This window comes from Stenella coeruleoalba (genome assembly GCF_951394435.1).
Source record: "Stenella coeruleoalba genome assembly, chromosome: 20".
Classification (NCBI taxonomy): Eukaryota; Metazoa; Chordata; class Mammalia; order Artiodactyla; family Delphinidae; genus Stenella; species Stenella coeruleoalba.
Genome location: NC_137166.1, coordinates 30,229,530 through 30,256,599, shown reverse-complemented (window position 1 = coordinate 30,256,599; position 27,070 = coordinate 30,229,530).

The window sequence follows — 27,070 nt, the reverse complement described above, 5'->3', positions numbered from 1 at the left end:
TGATCTATGGTTGTCCGCTACTTATAGAGTGGGCTTTCCTGGGCCGCCTGCGGGCCCTGACCACCTGGCAGGGGTGAGGTTCCTTGTCTCTTCTCAAGCCCCCCCGAAGCGGGGCCTATTTCACAGCCACCTCTCTGGTGGGGTTGGAAGGGGTGTCCTTATCATGCAGGCTGATGGAAAACAGGGCCTCGAGAGGGCTGGTGACGTCAGTACCAGGTTGGCTGTTAGGCCTTCAGTAGGAAACAGGGTCATTCAAGGAGGCCATTGAAAGGCACTACAGTAAGTCCCCTACGTATGAACAAGTTCTGTTCTGAGACCGCGTTTGTTAAGTCCAATTTGTTCATTAGTCCAACCAAGTCAGCCTAGGTACCCAACTAACACAATCGGCTATATAGTACTGTACTGTAATAGGTTGATAATACTTTTCACACAAATAATACATAACAAAAAAACACAAAAAATAAAGAAAACATTTTTAACCTTACAGGCCAGTACCTTGAGAAGTACAATAGCACAATACGACAGCGGGCACACAGGGGCTGGCATCGAGTGAACAGGCAAGAAGAGTTACTGACTGGAGGAGGGACAGGAGGTGGGAGATGGCAGAGCTGAAGGATCGTCAGCAATGGGAGACGGAGGGCGCGCTGCAGTGTCACTCACGCCTGACACTGATGGCACAGGTTCTGGTTCCTTGCTGGAACCAGAGGCACGTTCACATCTTTGAAAGTTCACAACTTGAAGGTTCGTATGTAGGGGACTCACTGTATTTGCAAAGATGTGGGCAGGATGCAGAGAAACCCATTGTGGGATGACAGTGGAGTTGTTGCCACCTCTTGGCCCAAAGGGACAAGGGGAGGGAGAAGTTATCAGAATCGAGAAGAGAGAACCTACAGAAAGGACCTTCTTGAGGCATCTGCTAACCCCACAGCCGGTCCCAGGTGCCCCAGGGAAGGAGCCACAGAGTCAATTCCCCAGCGGGGAGGCGAGAAGGAAACACACTGGACCTCTTTGATCCTGACCGGTTGGATCAGGCCCCTGGGCCACAGAGCAGGGAGAGGAGAGGGCAAAGCAGCTTTGGGGGGCGGGGCACACAGGTGGCCGGCAGCACCGGGGAGTCCTGTTGTTTGGGAAACATCTTCCCTGCCTGCAATGGCTCTGTGCCCTCTTTTGTCCCCCGTGGCCCTGAGCTGCCACTCTCGTCTATGTAGGAAAGGACCAGCACTCTGGTCAACCTGAGGTCTCACCCTCGGCTCCGCTCCTTCTGGGGACCGATGGCTGCCTTTTGGGACATCTGATGACAGCGTAACGGTGCTCTCATGCCCAGAACACAGCACAGGCTTCCTGGTGTTTAAGGGTCCACGCTGACAGCCTGAGGGTATGTCCCTGCCACAGGGAAGGCGTCCCATCAGAAAAATAGGTGAAGCCCACCCCCATTTAGAAGATGAGGTCTCTGTGCCATACTCCTCATTCCTGAAAGAAATGAGGAGGAACTGAAAGGGACTTACCTGTTGCCTGGACCTTCTGGCTTCCAGAAAACTTATTTGGAAGCACCCGGGGAGGGAGGGTGCCTGACACAGAGCAGGTGCTGAGAAGTTGTCAGGACAATCTGAGTGGCAGGGCCTCAACAATAGTTCTATGAGTTTGCGGTTCTTGTTAAAACCTTCCTGGATACCACCATCTCCTGGAAAAGAACAGAAGCCATTTTGCAACTCAGAAAACATGTATTTGCCTTCAGGCTTGTGTGTCAATAATAATTATGATAATAGCAATAGCCCCTTTTAGCGCATTAGGTAATTTATTTATGTTTTCCCATTTGGTCCTCAGAACAGCTCCATGGATCGGTTAGAGCTGAGGAAACAAGCTCTGAGAGCTTCAGGCACTTGCCCTGGACAGCACAGCTTGGCAATGCTGGAGTCTGCAGCGCAAGCCAGTTCTTCCTGACCCTGAAGCTGGTGTTCCCCCGCCTCCATCCCTGCTTGGCAGGCCAAGCTGGGGCAAAGAGAAATCCAGAAGGGTTCTAAGGCATTATTCCTGCTCTCAAGGAGCTAAAGGTCTATTTGAGGAGACAAGGTAAAACTTCGGGGAGGAGCTGCAGGCGCTGTAGGATTAAGATACCAGATGCCAAGTGTGCGTGGGTTTGCACGGGCGCGTGTGTATGTGTTTGCGTGTGTTTGTGTGAGTGGGGGGGCAGGCCACATTACGCACATCATCTCATTTAAGCTTCTCAACAATCCGCTGAAATAGGGACTTGAATCACCCCAGTTTTACAGAGGAAGAAGCTCAGTCTCAGAGAGGTTAAGTGGCTTTTCCAAGGTCACACAACCAGTGAATTCAAGAGCCCCAACTCTAACCCAGAGAAGTCTGTCTCCAAAGCTGATGCTTTTGATTACTGTCTAAGGCTCTGAGTTGATGGATATATAACCCAGCCCTCCTGTCCAGTCGATGCAGTTGAGCCCGGAGGAACCAAGGGACAGTCCTGTCCTGGGACTTGTATTAATGGGATGAGACAGGATTTCCCCAGGGCAGGGACTGGAAGGCCAGAGGCCAGACAGAAAAGGCAGCTGTCCTGCTCTGGGGCGAGCCAGGCTTCCCAGGGGTTTGGAGACCGCCGCCTGCAGACCTGGGCAGAGCTGCTCACCCGAGACCCCAGATCCCTCCTGGCCCTCGATAGAGCCATGGGAGGCAAGATCTGAGTGGGAGGACCCCCAAGATCCCTTCTCAGGTCCTGCTCCCTTGAAAATGTTTTTCTTCGCAGGCCAGTGAGGTTTCTCTCTCTTTGCAGTCGATATGTCCAAGGCTGACAGGTTAAAACTGCTCGCTTGCTTTTAAGTGTCAGGAGATGTAAATAGTTTTAGTCTTCAGTGGTTTCTGATTGAATCTCCTTTTGAAGTAATGATAGCTATAATTTAAAGCAACAGTTACCATATTTTCCTTGCTGGCTGGCCCGCTTTGAAGCACTAAGTATAAATCTGCTTAAAATCTTAAAATAGCTGTAGCTCTGTCTCAATATTCTACCAGGAGCCAGGGAGATTCAGCCTCTAATTGCCATCATCTGTAACTAATAGCAGCAGCACAGCAGGCTCGTGACAAGGTGGCTGGGAGAATTGCTCTGACATGGACAGGAAGGTAGAGGCAGAGACGTAGTTCCCCTTGGGGACCGTTGGCTTTGGTTGGAGTTCGGAAGAAACCTGTCCTGAAATTAGGACCAAATGAGCTCTGGGCTCTGAGGAGATTTTCAGGACCATCTTTTCCAGCCCCTTCCAGGAGCCTGGGATGAAAATGAGAGGGGCCTCCTTGCCAAATAGTACGCAGGAAGTTCAAGGTGGGCAGGGACTCGGTTCTAGCCAATGGAATTCCCAGGGACTACCTCCATGCCTTGCTCATTCTTCTTTATACTTCATAACAAAAATAAGGGCTGAGGAGACTCCAGCGTGGCTGGCAACCAATGGGGAATAATGCACAACCGTTTCTGTTGCGTTCCAGCAAATGCATTTAAAACCCAGTTTACATCTTAAATTGGCAGCCATGTTTCATTCATTCAGAAACATTAATTCATTCAATAGATACTCATCGCATCTCTACTGTGGGCAGGGCAGTGAACCAAACAGTCGGCAATCCCAACGTTAACAGAGTTTCCAATAAGCACAAGAGAGTTTCGTGGATGAGATAAGTGTTAGGGGACAAAGTATAGCAGGGAAGGAGGTAGGGAGGACCAAAGTTGCCATTTGAAATAGGCTTGTCACCCCGAAAGTGGCATAAAATGGCATTTCTGTTTTTGTGTAAACTGCTCAATGAAAAGTGTACTAACATGAACAGATGAAAACTATTATAAATAGAATGGATAAACCACAAGGTCCTACTGTACAGCACAGGGAACAATATTCGATATCCTGTGATAAACCGTAATGGAAAAGAACATGCAAAGGAATGTATATATATGTATAACGGAATCACTTCGCTGTACGGCAGAAGTTAACACACTGTAAATCAACTATACTTCAATAAAATAAAACTTTTAAGAAGGTGTACTAATATGGGTCAGCTTAGGCAATTCTAAAAAGTCCTGGTGGGAAACGTTCAGAGAAGTTGACAATGCTAATCTTTGAGTGCCAGGACTATGGGTGATTCTAACTTTTTCTTTTCTCTGCACACATTTTCTGAATGTCTTATGATAAAGGTGTATGACTTTGGGGAAAAACTGGTGACCGACTTTGGCAGTTCCTCAAGAAGTCAAACATAGAATTACCATGTGATCCAGCAAGTCCACTCCTGACTAGATACTCCAAATAATTGAAAACAGGTGTTCAAACAAAAACTTGTACTTGAATGTTCATAGCAACGCTATTCAAAGTAGCCAAAGGTTTATTTAACAACCCAATGTCCACTAAGGGATGAACAAATGATATATGGTATATCCACACAATGGAATATTATTTGGCCATAAAAAAGAATGAAGAGCTGACCTCTGCTACAACATAGATGAACCTTGAAAACATTATGCTATAGGGCATAATGATGAGTGGTTGCCTATGGCTGTGGGGAGAAGACTTAATGGCTATAAGGTTTCTTTTGGGTGATGAAAATATTCTGGAACCTAGGTAGTAATGATGGTTGTACAATACTAGGTGTCATTGAATTGTGACAATTAGTTTTTAACGGAAAAAAATGTTTTGGCCACACCGTGTGGCTTGCGGGATCTCAGTTCCCCAAACAGGGATTAAACCCGGGGCCACGGCAATGAAGGCGCCAAGTCCGAACCACTGGACCGCCAGGGAATTCCCTAAATTGTGTACTTTAGGGTAAAATGGTAAATTTTATGTTATATGTATTTACTCTAATAAAGAAGACATGGCAGTTCGGTTAAGTTACAGGAAAAACTCAGTGGCTGTATAGGCCCATGAGAGTCGCCTGCGAGGTCTTTGGTGACCAAGGACTCAGGTTTCGGGAGACTTGACGCGGACCCCATTTGAAAGACTCATTACTTCCGGTAATTTACTAAGCACCTCCTAGGTGCCAGGCGGTGAGGCCACGATCATCACAATGACAGGCCTGCTCTGAGGGATCCCCTGCTGGCCTGGGGAGGGCAATGAAGCAGTTGATGGGCAAGAGGTGAGAAGTCGGGGAGAAGTGGCCTGTGTGGACCTCTGGCCCTGACATGCGCCTCTGTGCTGAGGATGAAGGTCTCAGAAGAGAGGCCGGGCAGAGGCTCTGGGAGGTGTATGCCGGTAGTTAGCTGGGGAATGAGCTGGGTGGCTCTGAGGCCCGTTAAGGGATTCACGATTTTCCACAGATGATCCACAGAGAGAGCAATCTGGACACAAATCATTGAGAAAGAGCCTGTTTTCCCCAAACCTGGGCATTCCCGTCATCCTTAGAAGTTCCCATGCTTTTTAGGATGGAGGAAATCAAGGTGTCTGTCCATGGAATGGAGAAGGAAGGGGGAAGAGGAGGAATCTTCTGTGATGCGGGCAGCAGGGCAAACCCTCTCTTCACACCTGCCTCCTTGCCTTCACCTCCCCGAGAGCCCAGAAACCACCTGAGCCCCTGCCGTACCACCTCCCGTGTGCCCCTCTGAGACTCTGCCCGTGCCCCGTGAATCACTAGAACTTTCTGGGTCATGCTTTACAGCTGAATGCTTTGGTGCCAAAATACAACAGGGGTTTCTCCAAGCAGCCTGAGAGTCCTTGCCTGAATCTCCTGTCTCCCCAGGGAGAAGCAGCAAAGGCCTGCTCCAGACTAAGGCCCATAGGTGTAGGCAACTTCCGGGCACAGCGCGGCCTTAGTGCCCACTCCACTCCAAGAGAAGTCACACTGCCCCTGGGCACAGCTGGGTAAAGCCCTCCCAACCCCAGCCAGGGGCACCCCTGTGCTGGCACACCCCACAGCTGGGGACTCCACCCACTCCCTCCTGTGTACGTGACCATGGTCTAGCCAAACCCGACCATGCCTTCCTGAAACAGCCCCTGCCCTTCCCGCCTCCAGACCTTCTACTTCCTGTCCCCTCCTCCTGGCATAACCTCCTGCAAAGTGCCACCTGTTGAAATCCTGGCCGTCCTTCAGGTCTCACCTCAATGCCACCTCCCCCAAGAGCTCCTCCTCCCTCCATCTGCGTCCTTGCCCCTGTACGTGGTCCAGCTCTCCTCTCGCGGATGACAGAACAGTCTGCCAAGTATGGACTTCATTTGTGCTGCTCTCCAACCTTCAAAGAATCCCCGTGGTTTAGAGCACGGCTTTGGAGTTGGACAGCCTGGGGTTCAATCCGGAATCAACCTGGGAAAATCACTTTACCTCTCTGACCTCAGTTTTCCCATCTGTGAAATGGAGATAATAATAATAATAACAATAGTACCTACCTACAACATAGGCTTCCTCTGAGGATTAAATAAGAAGATGTTGTATTGCAAAGCCGGGCCAGGGCCGGGGTTAGAGTGAGAAGAATGAGATGCCCGGGGTGAAAAATTTAAGGAGATGCCCACAGGGTCGTGAAGGTGCAGGGTGCCTCTCTTGCCTCACCCTGATCCTGACCCTAATGCAAGGTACACTGGCCAGCCTAGAGAATGAAATGATGAATCGTTGAATGCATAGAGCGCACATTCAGAAGCACGTGCAGAGAATACTCCCGTATTTGTACAACTCCCTACATGCGTGAGGGTTGGTGGGTATATGTATGAGTGTGTATAGTATCTATCCATATATATGTACATCTATAGGTGAATAGATGGAGGGCTTCCCTGGTGGCGCAGTGCTTGAGAGTCCGCCTGCCGATGCAGGGGACACGGGTTCGTGCCCCGGTCCGGGAAGATCCCACATGCCGCGGAGGCTGGGCCCCTGAGCCATGGCCGCTGAGCCTGCGCGTCCGGAGCCTGTGCTCCGCAACGGGAGAGGCCACAGCAGTGAGAGGCCCGCGTACCTCATAAAAAAAAAAAAAAAAGATCTCTCACTCACAGATAAAGAGAACAAATTAGTGGTTACAGTGGGGAGAGGGAAGGGGGGAGGAGAAATATAAGGGTAAGGGAGTAAGAGGTACAAACTATTATGTATAAAATAAGCTACAAGGCTATATCATACAACACGGGGAATAGAGCCAATGCTTTATAATAGCTATAAATGGAGTATAACCTTTAAAAATCGTGAATCACCACAGTGTACACCTGTAAGTGATATAATATTGTACATCAACTGTACTTCAATAAAAAAATAAAGAAATAAAAAGATCTCTCTTCAATCTGGGGAATTTCAAAGGAGACCAGATGTTATGCAGCAGGGACCAGCAAACTTTCTGTAAGGCCAGCAAATATCTCTGTAAATATTTTAGGCTCTGTGCACTGTACACAACTGCTCGACTCTGCTGTTGCAGCTTGAAAGCAGCCCTAGGCAATAGGAAAGCAAATGGGTGTCACCGTGTTCCAATAAAACTTTCTTTACAGAAACAGACAGAGGGCCAGATTTGGCCCGAGGTCCAAACTTTGCCAACACCTTTTATGCGATAGTGTTAATTTTGTCAGCGATGACGATATTGTAATTACAGTTTTTTAAAGTTACTATCTGTTAAAGCTAGGGACTGTAGAAATTGCGGGTGACAGGCCATGAAGTTTGAGATTTTTTTCCAGTCTCTGGCAAAAACAAAGGGGATACACAGATGGGACAAGACTGACAAAATCTTGATACTTGTTGAAGACGCGGTTGCTGGAGTTTCATCAAACCCTTCTCTCTGCTTTTGTTTATTAGAAATATTTTTGGTGTGTGTTAGAAAATTTCCATAATAACAAGTTTTCAAGCTCTCTCCAGATATTTTAAAGCCGAGGGGAGAGTGGGCTGTGAGGCAGAGAGGGGCACCAACCCTGTGTGGGGTCCAGTGAAGGCAGACACAGGCAAGGTCTGGTCCTCAGCCTCAGAAAGTTGACCATCTCATAGGGGTGATAAAAGATTCCACTAATAAGGGCAGCTGCGGGGGGAGGGGACGTGGGGTCGGGGCATGGAGGAAATGTGTCTGAGTAAAGATGTCAAGATGATGTCAACGGGTGGAGATGCGTCAGGGTACCACCCTCCACCTGAGTGATGGGCCTGGCGTGACTGAGACAAGAGGTGCAAGCAGGGCTGGTGGAAGGTCAAGGTAGCCTTCATGGCAGAGTCTGTGAAGGGAGGCGGGGTCATGCAAGGGTGGAGCGCTCAGCTACTGGTACCATATTGCCCAACCTTAAATCTACTCTTGCCATCATTTACTAAATGTAAGGCCTTGGGCAAGTCACTTAGCCTCGCTGTGCTTCAATTTCCACGTCTTCAGAATAGGAATCATAATATAAGACTTGGAGCAAAGCAAGTGCTTAATAAATGTCACCCACAGTGATGCTGCTGCTGATATTGTTTGAGCAGGCGAACCTGTGCATGGAGAAATCCCTCTAGTTGTAGCGGGTAGGATGAATTATGCAGAAATCAGGGCAGGGAGGTGCTTAGGACGCAGGAGGCCGGATAGAGTGGAAAGGAGCAGGGTGTGAAGGGTTGAAAGATGTAACGCAGATAAAGTATGATGCACTAGATTAGATGAAGGGACGTAGCAGTGGGAGTGGGAGGGGAATGAGGGGTAATAAGGGAGGGGGTAGTGAAGACACTGTTCTAGAGCTTGGGAGAATAGTGATGTTGTTAGGGGAGAGGTTTGCTGTGTAATGAAATTGGGTTGGGGACCTTGAGTTTGAGGGACCGTGGGAATGCAGATTGGAATCCAGAAGCAATGAGGGTGTGGCCCTAGTTAAAGGTAAGTGGTGTAAGCTTTCCTGTCACCTTTAAAATAGCTTCCTAATTTATACATCCTGAGGTCTTAGAACTGATTATTAAAAACGTAATGTCATAGACACACCCCAGCTGTCTTCTCCTAAAGATAACGTAAGGGATTATGGCTGCCTTTCTTACAAGGAAGAGTGGTGTTTCTCAAAATATATTCCACCTTTGGGTGTTCTATGAAAAGAATAGTTTGTGGTCACATAAGTTTGGGAGCTGTTCAGTTAAATGAAAAAGTAAACATGTGTCTTGAATGCAGGACTTATCAGGACCTCTAATGTGCTGATATGTTTTGTGTACTCTAGAGAGGAACGTGGCTTGTCATATTTCTCAAACATATCTTCCTGCAGAACTGTTTGTTGATTTATTTTGCCAGATGATCAGCCCTGAAAGCTAAGCTACCTGGACCAGGGTTTGGGGAGGTGGAGGAGGTCTCAAGGTTTTCAGTATCTTAGAGCAGAGGTTCAGTAATTTTACTATGTACGCATTAGTGTGGAACCTGGGTTTCTATCGGGCTCCCAGGTGATGCCCAAGATGCTGGTCCACAGACCACACTTTGAGAAGGAGGGTCTTAGAAGACAACCTTCCTCAATTGGCTAATACTCGAGGGGGATGCCGTGAGGATTTCCAGGCCAGCATGGGCAGTCATAGTTTTATCATCACCATTATTAATATAATATTTATTATAAGTGGTTCACATCCCCCACTTATTCCATACCTACTGTCAGAATCACAGTTGCTCCTAGGGAGCAATCGCCTTCCTGTCTTGAAAGTAGAAGGAGCCGGAGAGCAGAGGAAATCCAAAAAGTTTCTCATCAGGAAGGAGAAGGAGAGGGGCTCGGGCTACACATCAACCACAGCTGAACGCGCAGCTCCTGAAATGATACGCCGTCTGTCCACGGACCCTGGGGTAGAGCTGTGATGTGGACAGATGCTGCTGCGGCTCTGGACTGGCATCAGAGGTCATGGCTGGGGATGAGTTGACAGGTCTGCCTGGAGGGGTGTGTGTGTGTGTGTGTGTGTGTGCGTGTGTACGCAAGCGCAATGCACGCATGTGAAATACGTCTTTCGAAAGTGCCAGATCATCTTAATTAGATTGAACAGTCCTCCAATCCCTTATTTAGAATGGAATTTGGGGCCCAAGCTCTGCTTTCCTTTAACATGGAGACGGGGGGAATGAAAATAAACTTTGGTTTTACTGTGGCTGAGAAACAAAGTCGGGAAGTCTGGATTTCAGGCAGTGGATACCCTGTGCCTGCAGTTGCCAATGGACACGGGTGGATCTTCCGAGGGAGGGAGGCTCCTGGGACCTGAGAGGACACCTGCCCCATGCCCTCCCATCCAAACCCTGCCTTTCAGCCTTTGAAAGGCCCTTTGCTAGAGAACAAACATATGGACACCCAGGGGGGAAAGTAGGGAGTGGGGCATTATGGTGGGATGAATTGGGAGATTGGGATTGACATATATACACTAATATGTATAAAATGGATAACTAATGAGAACCTGCTGTATAAAAAATAAATAAAATAAAATTCAAAAAATAAATAAATAAAGGGCCTAACTTTTTAAGACTCTATGTTTGGGTTATGTGGCACTAGGTTTGGATTCCAGCTCTGCTATTTACTGGCTCTGTGACCTTGGACATGCCCCTTAACTTCTCTGAATCTCACTTTAGTTTTCGGTAAAATGGGGATGATAACAGTTGCTTCCCACACCTATGGGTTGGTAGTCAGGATGAGAGGAGATAATGCATATAAAGTATAAAAACATAGTAGATGCTCAATAAATGGTTGCTTTTTCCCTTCCTTCCTTCCTTCCTTCCTTCCTTCCTTCCTTCCTTCCTTCCTTCCTTCCTTCCTTCCTTCCTTCCTTTCTTTCTTTCTTTCTTTCTTTCTTTCTTTCTTTCTTTCTTTCTTTCTTTCTTTCTTTCTTTCTTTCTTTCTTTCTTTCCTCTTTTCCAAGACAGTCCAGTGAGTAAGGACATGTTTGCTTTATGGGCATGAACACTTTCTGATACTTTAACAATTCAGAGCAGAGCTTTGATTGGCTTCTCAAAACAGCCTGAGGGGGAAGGGAGGGAAGTTTCCAGAAGCTGAGACATGTCCAAGGCTGCACGTCCAGTGGACACTGGGACAACACTAAATTATAGGTTGACGCCCTGGAGTCCTGAGTATGAGGAAGTGCCTCCTTAATGGCCAGAGCCTTGGGGACAAAACTCCTTCCGACCCAGCACATTGAAACGTGAGAAAGGAAACGGCAAACGTCCTCCCACATCTTGATGTGAAGTGGCCTCTTTTGGTCCCTGAGGCCATCTTTCTGGCCTTACCTAGTGGAGGGTTAGGAGGTTCAACCAAGGAGACTGGAGAATCCTTTAACGCTGGGTTTCTGTCGTCGTCTCCCCCGGGGCCTCCCGCAGGCCGGCTTGTCCACGATCCTGCCTTCCCTGAGCCTCCATCCTTGTGCAGCAGGGTCTGTTAAGTAGACATTGACACCTGGGGGAGGACCAGCTGAGAGCCTCTGTAGTGAATGATACAATAGTAACTATTAAGGAAATAACCGCTTCGCTGGATCCTTAATTCATCTTTTAATTCCTTCCACACCCTCCAAGCCAGAGAGCAGTTTGTGGATGAAAAAACTGAGCCCCAGAGAGGAGAGATGATGCTCTGGCTGTTACACATAAAGCTGGGGTGTGAACTCAGCTCCGTTGGACGCCGGAACCCCAGTGCCTTCCCCCATGCCGCCCCAGGAGTCCCCTTTTCCATGTCCGGGTGCTCGAGTCCAGACTGTCAACTCAGTCTCACCTTCTACTCCTCATCTAACCTCATCCCTCCCCAGCCTCTGCTCCCAAACTCACACAGAAACGCTGCCTCTTCTGGCACCTCAGACATCATTCAGTTTATACTTAATGCTGCTTCGAATGACAGTCCCCATCCCCCTGGGATGAACCGGGGCACTTTTTAATGTCTCCTGATACATTTGGTTCTCTGGCTAACATCAAATACCTTGTTACTTTCGCCTCTGGTGAAAGACAGTGGCATCTGGCTTCTGGGCTTATCTCCTAAGCTTGTTGAAGGATCACTGTATTTCCTCTCTTCGTGAAAACAACTGACCCTCCCAGTGGCTCAGATAACAGGGGTGGTCCCCAGTGGCTGCTGTCTCAGGGGCATTCCTGGTCCCCAAGGGGAGGAGGGCCTTGCACTGGTTCAGAGCTATGAGAATGCTCCTAAAATTGTCCCAAGTACCCTAGGAAAAGAAATGACTTTTTTTGTTCACTTTTGTACACGAAACATTTACTGGTTGTGTAGTAGAATGGAAGGGCTGAAAAGTTCATTGTAGTTACATGGTAGAGATTGCTAGTTGCCCAGCCAAAGCCCATTCTCCCCTGATTCCTCACCAAAAGAACCCTAGTCACATAGTAGTGTGGCCAGCTGTAATACTATTTTCTCCAACCTTCCTTGAGACTTAATTCTGGACAGTGAGATGCAAGTAGAAGGTGGTGGGAGAGCCTTCCAGGATGTCTCCATAAATAATGACTGCTGAGGAAGGCCTTTTTTGCCCTTACTTCCTTTGCCTTTTGGGGGTATAAATGTGATGGCAGGAGTATCAGCAGCCATTTTAGATCATGAGGTAACTGTGAGGCTGGAACAACATACTGAGAAGAATAAAAGAACAGAATGAGAGAAGGAGCCGGGGTCTCTGATGACCATGGGGCTGCTGTGCCAACCCTGGACTACCTACCTCAGTATTTCTTTCATGTATATAACACTAACTGATTAAGTGTTTCTATTATATTGCATTTTTTATTACATGCAGTTGGGTCTAATCCTTACTGATACATAACACTTAGAAGTGGATGGCATTCCAATAATGTGAAAATATGTATGCAAAAGGTTGTTCACAGCTGTATCATTTGTAATTACACAATATTGGAAACCATCTAAAAACCCACGCGTATGAGATTGGTTGCATAATTGTGGTACATCTACCCAACAGCGTTCTATGCAGCTGTAAAAATGATTGAGGATGATATCTATGTCCTTAACTGGGGATGATTTCCAGGACATATTGTTAAAGTAGGATGCTACCTTTTGTGTAGAATGGTGTGGGGGAGAAAATATACATGTATTTGCTCATTTGTGCAAACAAAGTGCTAGAAGGATAAAACAGAAATTAATGATACTGGTTAGTTACAGGAAATGAGTGGGAATGGGGCTGAAAGAGGAGAAGAAATGGGAGGGAGTGACACTTCTCTAGCATACTTTTTTGTATACTTCTGACTTTTGGAACTATGTTATTATTTCATGTACTCAAAAAAAAAAGAAATAAAATCAACAAGGTTGGGGAAAAATCTTAAAATGAGATACAAGTAAAAGCAAATGAATTGAACTATTTTTCAAGTGAAACAGACAACCACACTGAAAGGAAGGGTCAGGGAGAGCTGACCTCAGTGATTTTGGAACACAATGTTTAGATGAAAGACAAAAGAATCCTACATGAGTCTTAAACTCGAGATAGTTGGTTTCTATTTTTGCAGATGTATAGGTTAGCAATTCTGAAAATACCTGCTGCGTATTCTGAGATTGAGCATAGAAGTAAATATATTGTGCATAATGAGAGCCAGGTTTCTCATTGACAGCGAAGGGAGTTACATATATGGAAGAAGAAAGATCTAATGAACTCTGCCATGTTGGATTAGAATCGGAAGTACAATGTTTATATATATATATATATATATATATATATATATACACACACTTGTATATATGTACTTGTATATATTTACATAGATATTATTTGCATAAATATAAACACATCTATATATTTATAATATAAACCTAGATATATGTATAAGTATAGATATATCTATATGCTTATACAAGTATAAGATATATACTTGGATGTCTCTATATCTATTTGTTGAGAGAGAGAAATATGGTAAAATGTTCACGTTTGGGGCATCTGGGTGTAGGGTTTATGGAACCCCTTTGTACAATTCTTGCAATTTTTCTGTAAACCTGAAAGTAGGTCGAAATTAAAAAATTTAAAAGAAACCAAAGCGGATGTCTGGCTCGTGAGAATTGAGCTGAGGCTTGAACCCAGTCCTTCTGGCCCTAGTCGGGGTTCTCGTTCTTGTCCCACAGCCTTCTCTTCCTTCTGGGTGTGGACCTACAGGGGAACCTCAGGTGGAGGTCAACGCTGGGCAGATGGGTTTCCCAACCCCCTCCTCATTCACCTGCGGGAAGGGACCCTGACATGGGCACAGGCAGGAGGAGAGCAGGGGGTGCCCTCTGGGGGAGCTGCAACCACGTCTCCAGGATCTTTTCTTGCTGCTGTAGCACTAGAGGAAGAGGTGTTTGTCTGGGTCCTGGTGTGGACACAGGTAAGGGGGCCTGGCTCAGCCTTTGAGGGTCTTCTCTGGGCTCTCATCTTCGTCTCTTACCCACCAGTCCTCCTGTCTTCCCTAAACATGTGCAGGAAGATATTTTCAGTGTAACAGATCCCTCCCCTCATTAATTCTTTCCCTGTATCTTGGATGGGGCCATTTCTCTCATATGCTTCTTATATTTCAAAATGTTGCTTCTCAAAAGTTTCAAGAGTAATTGAACGCAACGGCCAAAAGAGAAAGGGACGAGCCTTGTTGGCCATCCAACTCTGTGAGTTTGTCAATATATGTTCAGAGAGCGCCTGAGTGGTTCAGAGTTTGGCAGCTGGGTTCAAAACTTCACTCTGCCCTTTGGACCTCAGTTCCCCACCTGCAACGTGGGCATGACGATAGCACTGACGTTATTGAGTGGTTTCGAGGATTAAACGAGATAAGCATATAAGTGTTTATTACAATGCTCAAAAAATGTTAGATGGTAGCAGGATTTGACGGTGGCGATTTTGTGCAGCAGTACAAAGGATGTGCCACTGGGAAGGCCACGTTGCTTTCCTGAACCCAAACTCATCTTCCCTGGAATTGCATTTAACCAGCCAGCACATTTGATAGATTTCACGGCCCTCTGGATAAAGATGTGGGTTTAACCTGCCTGGCAAATATTCTTCCCCCAGTCTTTCCCACACGGTGTGTAACTCAGGGCTTCCTGGCCTGGCCTGCGGGGTGTCACTCAAGCTTCCATCTTTCCTGGACACAGAACTGCACCATGGTGCTGTAATTTTCCAGAAAGCATCTTCTTCCTCTGCCTCTCCTTAGTGAGTGTCAGGCAACAGCACTTTGCTGGTGTGGAGGGAAAGTCGTCTGCTTTCTGAGGGGGAAACAGCACCAGGCTTTCATAAACCCCATGCAGGTCCTCCTTCAAATACGACCACTTGCAGTCTTATTACTGTAATAATAGAGATATGAGCACAACCCAGGGAGCTTTCCAAATAAGAACGCTCCAGAACATCATTATTTGAGGGTACAAAAGCTTCTTATTTTTTTGCTGGGGGGGGTTTAAAATTATCTGTAAGTACTTCCAGCAGGACTTTTTATGCCAAAACTCTGCCAAAAGAATTCACTCTCCATTACCAGTTTTGGAGGAGAAGGTTCACAGCTATTTGTGTTGACCTAGCTCTCTCAATTGTTTTTCTTCTTGTGTTTGTGTCTGGTTTGTGTGTGTGTGTGTGTGTGTGCGCGCGAGCGCATGTCTGAACATTTTGGGGAGTGTCTTTAAATAGTATGTTTGTGTGTTGGTCAGTGGGGCATATCCAACAGCTTTTGAGATACAACTCACATGAACTGTAATTAGCTCACTAAAAGGCACAGTGTGCAGTGGCTTTAATATACTCACAGAGTTGCGCAGTCACCACCACAATCAATCTTAGAACATTTTCATCACTCCAGAAAGAAATCCTGTGCTCATTAGCCATCACTCCCCACATCTGCCCGGCCCTTACAACCCTAGGAAACCACTAATTGACTTTCTATCTCTATAGATTTGCTTATCCTGGATATTTCAGATAAATGGAATTATGCAACATGTGATGTTTTAGGGTGAGCTCCTTTCACTGAGCATGTTTTTCAGGTTCATCCATGCTGTCGCATGTATCGGTACTTCATTCCTTTTTAAAGCCAAACAAGCAGTATTCTGTTATTTGGTTAGACAACGTTTTGTTCATCCATTCATCAGTAGAGGAACATTTGGGTTGTTTCCACTTTTTGGCTATTATTAAGAACACTGCTATGAACATTCATGGACAAGCTTTTGTGGATGTGTGTTTTCATTTCTCTTGAGCATGTATCTAGGAATGAAATTTCTGGGTCATACAGAAACTATGTTTAACTTTTTAAATAACTGTCAAACTGGTTTTTAAAAGGGTTGCCCCATTTTATATTACCGCGAATGTATCAATATTAAGGTGACAATTTCTCCACATCCTCACAAATACTTGTTATTGTCCATTTTTTTTTTTATAGCTATCCTAATGGATGTGAAGTGACAACTCATTGTGTTGGGGTTTTTTTTTCTTTTTTTTTTGCGGTATGTGGGCCTCTCACTGTTGTGGCCTGTCCCGTTGTGGAGCACAGGCTCCGGACGCGCAGGCTCAGCGGCCACGGCTCACGGGCCCAGCCGCTCCGCGGCATGTGGGATCTTCCCGGACCGGGGCACGAACCCGTGTCCCCTGCATCGGCAGGCGGACTCTCAACCACTGCGCCACCAGGGAAGCCCTCACTGTGGTTTTGATTTGCATTTTTCTAATGACTAATCATGTTAAGCATCTTTTCATGTGCTTATTGGTCATTTATGTATCATCTTTGGAGAAATGTATATTCAGATCCTTGGCCCACTTTTAAATTGGGTTATTTGTCTTTTATTATTGAGCTGAAATAGTGTTTTAATATATATTCCAGATACAATTCTCTCATCAGATATATAAGTTGCAAATATTTCCACCCCGTTCCATGGGTTATCTTTTCACCTTCTCGATGTTATCCTTTATAGTACATAGTTTTACATTTTGATGAAGTCCAATTTATTTTTTTCTTTTATTACTTGTGCTTTTGGTGTCCTATCTAAGAAGGCTTTACTTCGGGTCACAAGTATTTTTTCCTGTATTTTCTTCTGAGAGTTGTATAGTTTTAGTTCCTACAGTTAAGGTTATGATACATTTTGAGTTAATCTTTGTATATGGAATTAGGAAGGATCCTACTTGATTCTTTTGGACTTGGATATCCAGTTGTCTCCATTTTTAAAATATAGAGATAGTTCCATGCCCATTGGTAAATAGTGGCCCCTCTTTTGCTCTGGCAACTCCCCAGACCTCCTGGCCACTCCCGTGACTCACAGACTGACTTGTCAATGCCTGGCACAGCAGGAGGTCTCAGGTCTCTGCTGGTTCTGATGCGGGTAAGGTCCCAGTTGTTAAGTATTTTGAATATTCCACCTATGTGTTGGTGTGTGCTGTGACACAGTCTCAGGGTTGGAGATACTAATATCAACTCAGAGATGTCCCATAACGTGCCATGAATAACCATGTATTGTATCTCGAGGGGGTACTGCTAGAGCAAAGAGAAATGCCACCTTTTCTGTAATTAGCATGTCCGTGAGGACTAGATGAGAGTGGACCCTGCCCAAGAATGAGCTCAGTAGTTCCATGAAAACCTGTGAGGCAAAGATCTCAGAGGCGGCAAGAAGAGAATATTCTGCTGTGATTTCTCCACAGGCAAACGTGTAGCCCATCTTACGCTCCCATCACAAATGTGCCATCTGAGGACCAGGGAGATGACCTGGGGGGGTTCCTCCTGTACCATCCTGTAGCGGAGATGCCCTGATTCTCCCTTCGCAGAGCGAGTCTGACAGTCCACAATTTGATGGGATGGAAGGACCTCTCTCTTTCCTGGAAAGGTTGAAAGATCGAGACAACTTCCCTAGAAGCCTCTAGTTTGTGGATAAGTCTAGTGCCTGGTGCCTCCTAAGCCCCCGAGACCGTGCAGCTCGCCAGGCCACGGAGAGGGACTCTGCCATCGGACGGGCTCTGTCTCTGCCAGCCCTTCTGTCCCCTCCCTGCCCCCGTCCTGCTCAGCCCCTCTCTCCTGCAGTGTCTTCGTTCCACATTTCTGGATAATTATCTTTTTGGCAATGGCCCTTCTGCGTGCTGTGGAGCAAACGGTTGAGTCTATGGCCTTTTCCCAAGTGCTATTTCCAGCTGGGCCATGCCATCCTGTTCTGCTGTAGTCCAGGACACAAAAGGTCAGGGGACTTGCCGGGAGGACAGACTGCGTGGTGTGGAGACCTCCTGGCCTGACTGTTATGTGGCCATTAAAGGAATATCTTAGGAAAATCAGCGAGAGCATATGACAGAGTATCCTGGCCCAACCTCACTGAGTGACCTCATAAAAGGTCCCTATGACACCATAATGGATGAGCGGTCAGGAGAGACTGGGTATATATTTAGGGTGCTTAGGTATGGCAGGGGGAGGACAGAGGGCAACTAAAAATGGAGCGGCTGCTGCCTTCAAACAATGATCTCACGCTGACTTTATAGAGCAAGACATGATGACAAGTCCCTGACACGCGGCAAACCCGGACAAAGCGTAGCTCTCACTATCTTGTATAATGATTACACCTTACAATTGTATTTAAAGTTGTTGTAGGATGACTATTAAAATATTTTCCCCAAATTCTACCTGTAATGAAAATATTTAATAATTCTTATTTTGTAAAATATTTGCAAGTGATTTTTCTAACCATCTAAATACATTTTTAGGAATAACCTAATTTGACGGCTGAATTCCAAAGCAGCAATGCATTCTGTGCATATCTATTGAGCAATCACTAACACTAGGCCCTGGGAGGTACCCAGCACCAAGATTATCTCAGGCCAAAGATGCATCCCCCAGCTCAGGTTCAAGTGTAAAAGGGGAAGAAAGAGAGAGAGAGGGACAATTAAAGAGAAGGGAACATGTCAGGCTCTAAAGTTCTACTGACTTGAAGCAAAACGTGAGTCCGCAAGAGTCTGACCCCATCCATCTGGTCTCTGTCACCCTTCCAAGACATTGGGGTCAAACTCTTGCCGACCCATGTGCCCAAGCTTCTTGAATCAAGGCCCCAGACCTCTGTGGTACCCAGCAGTGTCCCAGGAGATATCAAGGCCACAGGATACATGAGGGTGCTGAATTATCCATTTTATCTGAAGATCTTTATAAGAAAAACTACCTTTATAACAAGACAAAGAGGGAAATATCACGGATGAAGATGTGCATTCTTCTATAAGATAAAAATTGAGACATGAAAGGACTTGCACTCTTGTGGAGGGCCACTTCGGGGCTGACCTCAGATTCTTCAGGCTGTATGTCCACTCACCCCTTTTCCTAGAAATACTCAGGTGGGAAATCTAGAGAAGTTGTGGCATGACCCACGTCCATCTCAATGTGTAATCAGAGGGAGACCGCTGGGCCTGGAAGGGCTGGGGCGTTGCTTGCCTTGGGTTTTGGCCTTTGTTCAGTTACCTGCAAGACTGGCCTTCAGTGAAATGGCTGATGACTCTCCCTTCTCACCTGCCTCCCAAGCCTCTTCATAGAACTTCCTTCCCTTATTCCTCTTCTACCCTTTCCCTACCACTCCAGTGTAGTAGACACAGATTGATTGTGTCTTCCCAGCACACATTCTCCCCCACCCTCCCCGTTTCTATGATTGTAGCATCCTCACTTTTTTTCTTCCTCTTCCTGCCCCACTCCTGGCTGCTGCGACTGGACCAGCAATGAATACATGACCCAAGCTGAGCCCATCAGAGTTCTTCCTTGGGATTTTACAACTGAAACAAAGCAAGAGAAACCATTTCTTTCCCTTTGGATCATCAGTTCTAAGGCCATGGCCACAGAGTTAATGACACCTGTGTACCTGCCACCTGGAGGAGAGAAGACAGTCAACACTGAAGCAGAAGCTGAAATGAAAAAAGAAAGTACTGATGCTTTCAAATCCCTGATCTATACCATAGGGTCTTTGGGACGATTAAATTGAGCACATAGCGTGTGCTTATGGAGGAAGGCACTGAGGTTAAGTGCAGCTAAGCTAACTTGCTCAAGGTGACTTAGGAAGCAGTGGTGTTGGCATGTGGACTCCTGGCATCTCAGTCTCCTGGGAGTAGTGCCACACATTAGAAAGGCAATTTATATAAATAAATAAATAAAATTGAAAAACTTCTTGTAACTGCATTTTAAAACGTATAAAAATACAGGTGACATTAATTTTAATAATATATTTTATTTAGCCCGATAGATCCAAAATACTGTCATTTCAACAAATAACAAACATAAAATCATTGCAATACTTTACATTCTTTTTTCTTTTAATGGACTGAATCTTTGAATTCCAGAGTGTATTTTGTGCTTACTACCTCTTTCAGTTAGGACCAGTCACGTATCGAGTGCTTGATAGCACAGACCTAGAGCTACCGCTTTCTCTCCAGGCTACAGGCCTCCTTCCTTTGTGTACCTGGACACTCAAATGCATATGTGCATTTGTACCCACCTCCTCCACCCGTCCCACCCCAAGCTAGGGTATACCCCACTTCCTTATGCATTCTAATAGCATCTTGTTCTTATCCTTCATAATCCAGCATTATTATTATTATTGTTATTATTATTAAATTACGTGTTTCCAGTTGACTGAAAGCTTCAGGAGGGCAGGGACTTTGTTCACGTTGTGTCTCTTTGACACATTATTGAACGAATTAATTAATAAAAATAAATATCGTTATCCTTGATAAATATTCTTGAATGAATGGATGAATAAAAAAATAAGTGAAGGAGTCAATCCTTGGCCTCAAAAGTTCCTACCTATTTTGTGCCCATTCAGAATAGCTGGCCTTCCTTCCTTCCTCTCTCCCTCTCCCCTTCCTTCCTTCCTCTCTCCCTCCCTTCTCCTTCCCTCCCCCCTTCCTTCCTTCCTCTTTTCCTTTCTCTCTTTTCCTCCCACCCCCTCCTTCCAGCTCTTCACGAGATGTACCCAAGTTTAGTGGGGATCAGCTGTGAGGCGGGCTGTAAGAAATCAGTTACAATTAATAAAAAGTCCTACATTTCTTAATTACATATATCCTTACGCTGTGAAATACCTGGAGGGGCATGTGAGCAGAGGCTGTGGTAGTGAGGAACCCAGTGTTCCAGCCGACCTTGAACATGTGTGAAGATGGAGAAAGGGGCAAAATCCGTATTCAGCCCTGGCAAAACCAGCCTTGGGTTGGCACTTGGCACCTTGACCTCTCTCATTCCTTCCTTCTTTACCCTCTGCCCTGCCCTCCCTCCCTCCAGTATCCTCCTGCCTGTGCAGCCCAAGGAGATCGAGCCTCTTCCTGTCGCCATTCTGGAAGGACCACAGGCTTTACTAAGGAACATCTACGCCAGCCCTTCTCACACTTCAGGATGTGCGCTCATCACCCAGAGAGTCCTGGGGAAACACAGCTTCTGATTCGGTGGATCTGGGAGGGGCCTGAGAGGCTGGATTTCTAACAAGCTCTGAGGGTGATGCTGATTCTGCTGGCCCAGGGACCACACGTTGAGGAGCAGAAATACAGAAGTAAGACAAGCCTTTCTTGTGCTAATATGGATGGCCTCTTACAGCAGAACGCTGGTGTGTAATTCTCCTGAAAGCCCATTCCACCAGGATGGGAGATGGAATGAAAGGAGTGGACAGAGCCCCTCATCTTGTCCTGTGCTTAGTTAAAAGTAGAAAATCAAAGGCAACAGATTCCAAGTTATCCCTCTGGCCCAGCCGTTCCCATGCCCTTGCATTCCACTGCCTTCTATGCAGAGGGTGGGCTGCAGTGAGAGCTGCTGTGCTGGGCCCATCCAAGACAGGGTCAGGTCAAGTGCATCAGGGTCCAAGAGGTCTGGGTCAGAACACTTGGCCAAGTTGAACAAGGGGCGAAGCTTGGGTTTCCCTCTCTATAAACTGGGGACAACAATACCTATTGCCTAGAGTTGTTGTTGTCGTAAATAAAAATAATATTTGTAATGTATTAAGTAATTACTCTGCATGAGACAAATCATTATGCATGATGCATTGTTTGTCCTAAGCGTGAATGAACTCATTCTCTCAACAGTCTATGAGGGAGGTAAAATTGTAATTCTTCTTTCTGGTTTAAAAGAAACAAAGCTCAGAGAGATGCAGTCAGTATCCCAAGGTCACACAGTTAGCGAGTGATGGAACTGGGATTTGTACCAAGGGAGTCTGACCTGCTGCTTCATGACTATCTGTGGATGTTCAGGGAACGAATGAGTGAATGAAGGATCCTCAGTTCCACTGGGAGGTCCAGAGAAACTGCTCTCTACCTCTCTCACGTATATTAGTTATTTAAAAACAAGCAGGAAGAGCTAACATATTCATTCACAGAGTTCACAAGGAACAAAGGGATATAAACTGAAAGATATCCCTCGGGGCCTTGACCTCCAGCTGCCCAGGTCCTTTCCTTACATGAAGGCGGCCACTCTCACCAGCTTCTTGTACAAACAAATGGATACTCTCCTTTTAATTCAGATGGTAGCACGCCATGTGGAATGTTCCGCGTGGCTATCTTTCACTCCACGGAGAATGTTCATGTTACCAGAAGACTTTCTGAAACTCCATCCGCCTCTCCCAAGCCTTAATGTCCTTGTCTGTGCCTTGGCCGAGGGCGGCTATGAACATTAACTAGAATGCATGGAAGGCGCTCACCATGGGGCCTATCAAATAAGCAGCACTCCACTCCATTTACCTGACTGGATTTTATTTAAGTGGGGTAAAGGAAGCGAGAGTTGAGATGGCCTCCACTCCGGACAGGCCTCTGAGGCCAACGCCAGCTCCTGAAGGGGACGAGACTTCCTGTCGGAGTTTGTGGACAGATAATGAGCCACTCACCCCCAGACACAGGAAGGGAAGGAGGAAGGAGCAAACAAGAAGATGGGCGAAGAGAACTTCAAAGTCACTCTGAAAAACAGAAACTGGGCCCCTTCCCACCCCGACCCCAAACAGGCCGACTCTCCCCCTCGAAGGTCTCGCCAGCACCGAGGCGGACACCATCTGGCTTCAGACACTTTCCCTCCACACGCCAGCGTCAGGCCAAGCAAAGTGGGGCGGGAGGAGAGAAATAAATGGGGTTGGTTCACACAGAGCTTCCAGATTCCATGCTGCAGTGATGAATAATGTACAAGGCCCAGAAAACACAGCCCTGTCGAGTCGGGGCCTCTTATTCACCCAGAGGTGTGAGCAAAGGGGAGCAGAGCGCTTGTCCTGCTAAAATTTGTGAGCTACGATTCCAGGGGCCTAGCAGGAGCCCCAGGTCACTGGAACAGTCTGTTAGCCAAGCCGGTGGCCTGCCCGGCTGCCGTGGGCCGCCCCATGACGATCTGGGCAGGAGGGGTCTGTCTCTTAGTATCACGAATTCATTTCTTTCCTCCTGGCCATCAAACCCCATTAAAAAAAAGAGAAAAAAAAAAAAAACCCAACGTAACATTTAAATAATGGTAAGTTTCTTTTACTCTATAGGTATTTTTATCACTGTTTAAAAGATTTTTTCAAATTACCCCTGGAAACTCCCACTATCTAATAATTATCAGAAAAAAAGGAGAGAGGAAAAGGAAACGGAGGGGGGAGAAATAAAAAGCCCACAAGAGGCAGGGAAGCTCTGCTTTGTCAGGGAGAAGAAAATAAAGAGAAATCAGCCCAGCTTCAAAGGGCGCATTTCCATAATTGCCCTGTAACTTTGGCAAAATAAATCTGAGCGGCTGAGAAGAGCACAATCTCTCAGATGAGTGCACTCCAAGGGCCCCGAGGGCTGTGGGCCCACTTGTTAGCCGCCTAGAGCAGTGAGAGAACGCAAGAAAAAAGCTGTAACATCACAGCCTTCCCGTCCTAGACGGTCAGCCCCGGAGTAAGGCCTTACCCTGCCTCTGTCTCCCTCTGGCTCCCTGACACGGGACACACACGCGCGGGCACGTGCACACACACACACACACACACACGCACACACACACACTCCCGGGTAAAATAAGCAAGTAAATAAATAGACGCGTGTATGTGCATGGAAGGGCTGGCGGCAGTGAAGAGGTGGCTATGATTCTGAGGCAAAGCCACAGGAGTTAAGCTTTCATCTGTGACAATATTCCCATAACCTGTTCCTGATATAAATACCCAGGGAGAAAGACCCAACTCCGCAGACACACATCCTCCTTGGGGCTGACTCTGCCCCTCTCGCCTGAGACCGTCTCACCTTCAGTGGCTCCCGGGCACCAGGCTGAGTTGAAAACCCGCTTTTTATTTCCCAGGCTGGCAGAGTTTCCCTCACACTGACTTCCCCATTCCAGGGCCAAAAGTTTTTAAAGAACAAAAACGCCCCACTTAGCGCCCTGCTTTAATGTTTCTCTCCACGAAGCTGTGGTTTCTGGGAGACACTATCTTCCGGGATTGCCCCAGACTCCTCTCCCTTCCCTCACCTCCGTGTCTCTCAAGCTTGGCACTGTTGACAGTTTGGACTGGATAACTCTTCGTTGCACGCGGCTGGCCTGTGCCTTGCTGGACCCTTAGCAGCAACCCTGGTCTCCATCCATGAGATGCTAGTAGCACCCCTAACCCAGGCATGACAACTGAAAGTGTCTCCAGACATTGCCATCTGTCCTGGAAGTGGGAGGGACAGCTGGGTGAGGACCTCTCTTAGGAGCTCTTCCAAGTCTCTTGACCTGAGTACTCATCCCTTTCACCCTCAGGAAGAGATGCCTTGTGGGGTTTTCCATCCAGACCATCAGGAGAGCCTTCGGAGGGGCTGGAGCTTCTGTTCAAAGGCGAGCGGCAGCTGCGTCAAAGCTAGGTTGGTCACACAATAGATGGACACTTTCAATATGGTTAAGTTGGCTGCCTGGATCAGAGGACAGTGGCCAGTTACGATCCAGAGGTGGTTACTAGAAAGGTTATGGGGCCTCCTTATCCCAATAATTATCTTTGGACCCACACTTCCGACATTCATGCCTAACCCTAGACAATGTTGGCTTCGTAAGGAAGTTTGAATAAATGTGTCTCATCCAATCTCCTCCAAGTGGCAGATGGTGAAAGCGGGGCCTTGAGAAAGGATGAAGCCTGCGCCCATTCAAGTTGGAGGTGGCTCTAACCACAGATGCAATTTTTACACACCCGCAATTGCCCATTTTCATCTGATGCAGGTAGAAGGTCCATACAACCAGGAACTCTAGGATGCGGGGGACATTTCTAGAAGGACATAAATAATTAGGCCCAAAGCGAGTTCCTGACAGAAGCTCCCAACAAACCAGTGAAGACGTCAGACATCCAGCTCCTACCCAAATATTCAATCCCTCTCTCTAACCTTCCAGAACTCAGGCCTAAGACAGCAGACCTGCCAGGTGCCCAGAGAACAGCAGCCCAGGAGCCCTCCCTCTCCCTGCTGCTCCCCTGGGGCAGGTGAGTGGCTGGAACATCCCTCCTTCTCCCCAAAGCCTCTGCTGCCCTAGCCCTCCGGCCCTTCCATGCTGCCTTCTGACTGGACCCCGCTTCCTCCTCGCTGTATTCCAACCAAAAATAAATTCAACTGAAAACCATGAACGTCCTGGTCCCAGAGGTGGGCCATCACTTAGGGAGATAATTTTATTCTCCTCTGGCTCCGTGGCCCAGCAAACCAGCCCCCCTCCTCTACCTCCATGCAGATAATGAGGGAAGCAGTGACATATACTCCCTCCTCTGACCTAATTGATTATCCCCACACACCTCTGAGTGCTTTGCATAACCAGCCCCGACAGGAGGAACCCCTTCCAGGCAGAGTGACTGACATATTTTATTTCTAACTGAAGCCTAATCAGGACCAAGAATGAGATCCCCATATATTCTCTCTGCCTTTCTGTTTTTCTCTCCCTCTCTTCCCTAGCTTCCTCTTTCCTTTTTAAATTTTAGGGCCAGATAATAAAGGACAGAGACAGTTCCTAGGATCCTTGAAAGGAGGGCGTAAGGCGGGGGACTCAGGGAGGAGGTCCCAGGAGGTGGCTGAGGAATCTGTTCCTTGGTGAAATAAAAGTGGTGCAAGGAAGTGGTCTCCTCTTCCCCTTTTTAGCTGAAAAGCCTATGAGGTTCCTTTTCATTTTGATCCCATTATGTTATGGGGGTCAACTTGGGGCCATCTGAAGGGGCCGTGTGTCCTATGGGATAGAGAAGATACACACATACGGGGGGTCTCTCCCAGGTGTACCTCAACTCTCCTCTGGCATCACACATCCTGCCCTTTCAGTGGGGCACGATTGGTCTCCTCCAAGGACTAATATCCCCAGAATAGGATGCACTGAAATGCTGACCAAACCTCACAGGCGATCAGACCTCTCCAAGCTGGGCCTGGCCTCTTCACACCCGTCTCCCTCTGAACGCACGGTCTCCTCTCTTGCTGGACGGTCCGTGTGGGAAGGCTGCCTGACTCCTCTCACCTGCTCGCCCTGCTGCACTCCTCCCTGGAGAGTGTCCTTTCTCCCTGGGTTCAGCTGGGTCCTCAGATGTCTGAATGCAGACACCCGGCTGTTACGGCTGAGGGGATGGGGTAGGGCAGAATCCTACCGGGAGTTTGAGGAGTGGGCTTGAGAGTTTTGGAATATAAAGATAAAACTAGGGCTATCACTCCTCCTACCACATGCCAGCACTGGACGTGCTTTGTCTCTCATCCTCACAACCACCATGCCAGGTAGGTGTCATTATTCCCATTTTACAGATAAGGAAATGGGGGGCAGAGAAGCTCACTGTCTGCCCAGAGTTTCCCAGGAGGCAGAGAGGGGAACTCGGCCTGTGCTCTGACGAAGCTTGTGAGACACTCACTGGAGGGCTATCAGGCTGTTGTCCATGTAAAGATACTGATGTTAACCCGAGGCCTCCGTCCCACCTCTGAGGTCCAAGGCCCAGGCAGTTGAAACGGACGCCACGTCTGGGGCGCTGTGCCCAGGGTCAGAGCTGAACCACAAGTCTGTGCCTGCCACCTGGGAAGGAGCCTGAACCGAAACCTTAGACGTCTCTGGCCTCTGGGGAAGGGACTGGAAGAGCGAGTCCCGTCCTTGCAACGTCTTCGATGGGTGTGCGCTCCTGTTTCACCAGCCCCCGGTGGGCCCCAGCGGCTGCAGACAGACCCTCCTTCCCACCCGCCCCTGGGGCGCCGTCACGCCGACGGCCCCAGCCTCCGTGGGGGTCACCCGGGCCGGCGCTGGCGGCTGTGCCCGCATGGGTGGGTCCTTGCCGGACTCCCTCTGCTCCCGCCGAAACTCCAAGATGTACAATATGACGCGGCGCCTTGTTCCGTGACTTCGGGTTTGCAAGCGCTCCCCAAACTTGCCGGGGACCCGCGAGATTGTGACATGTCCCACTGT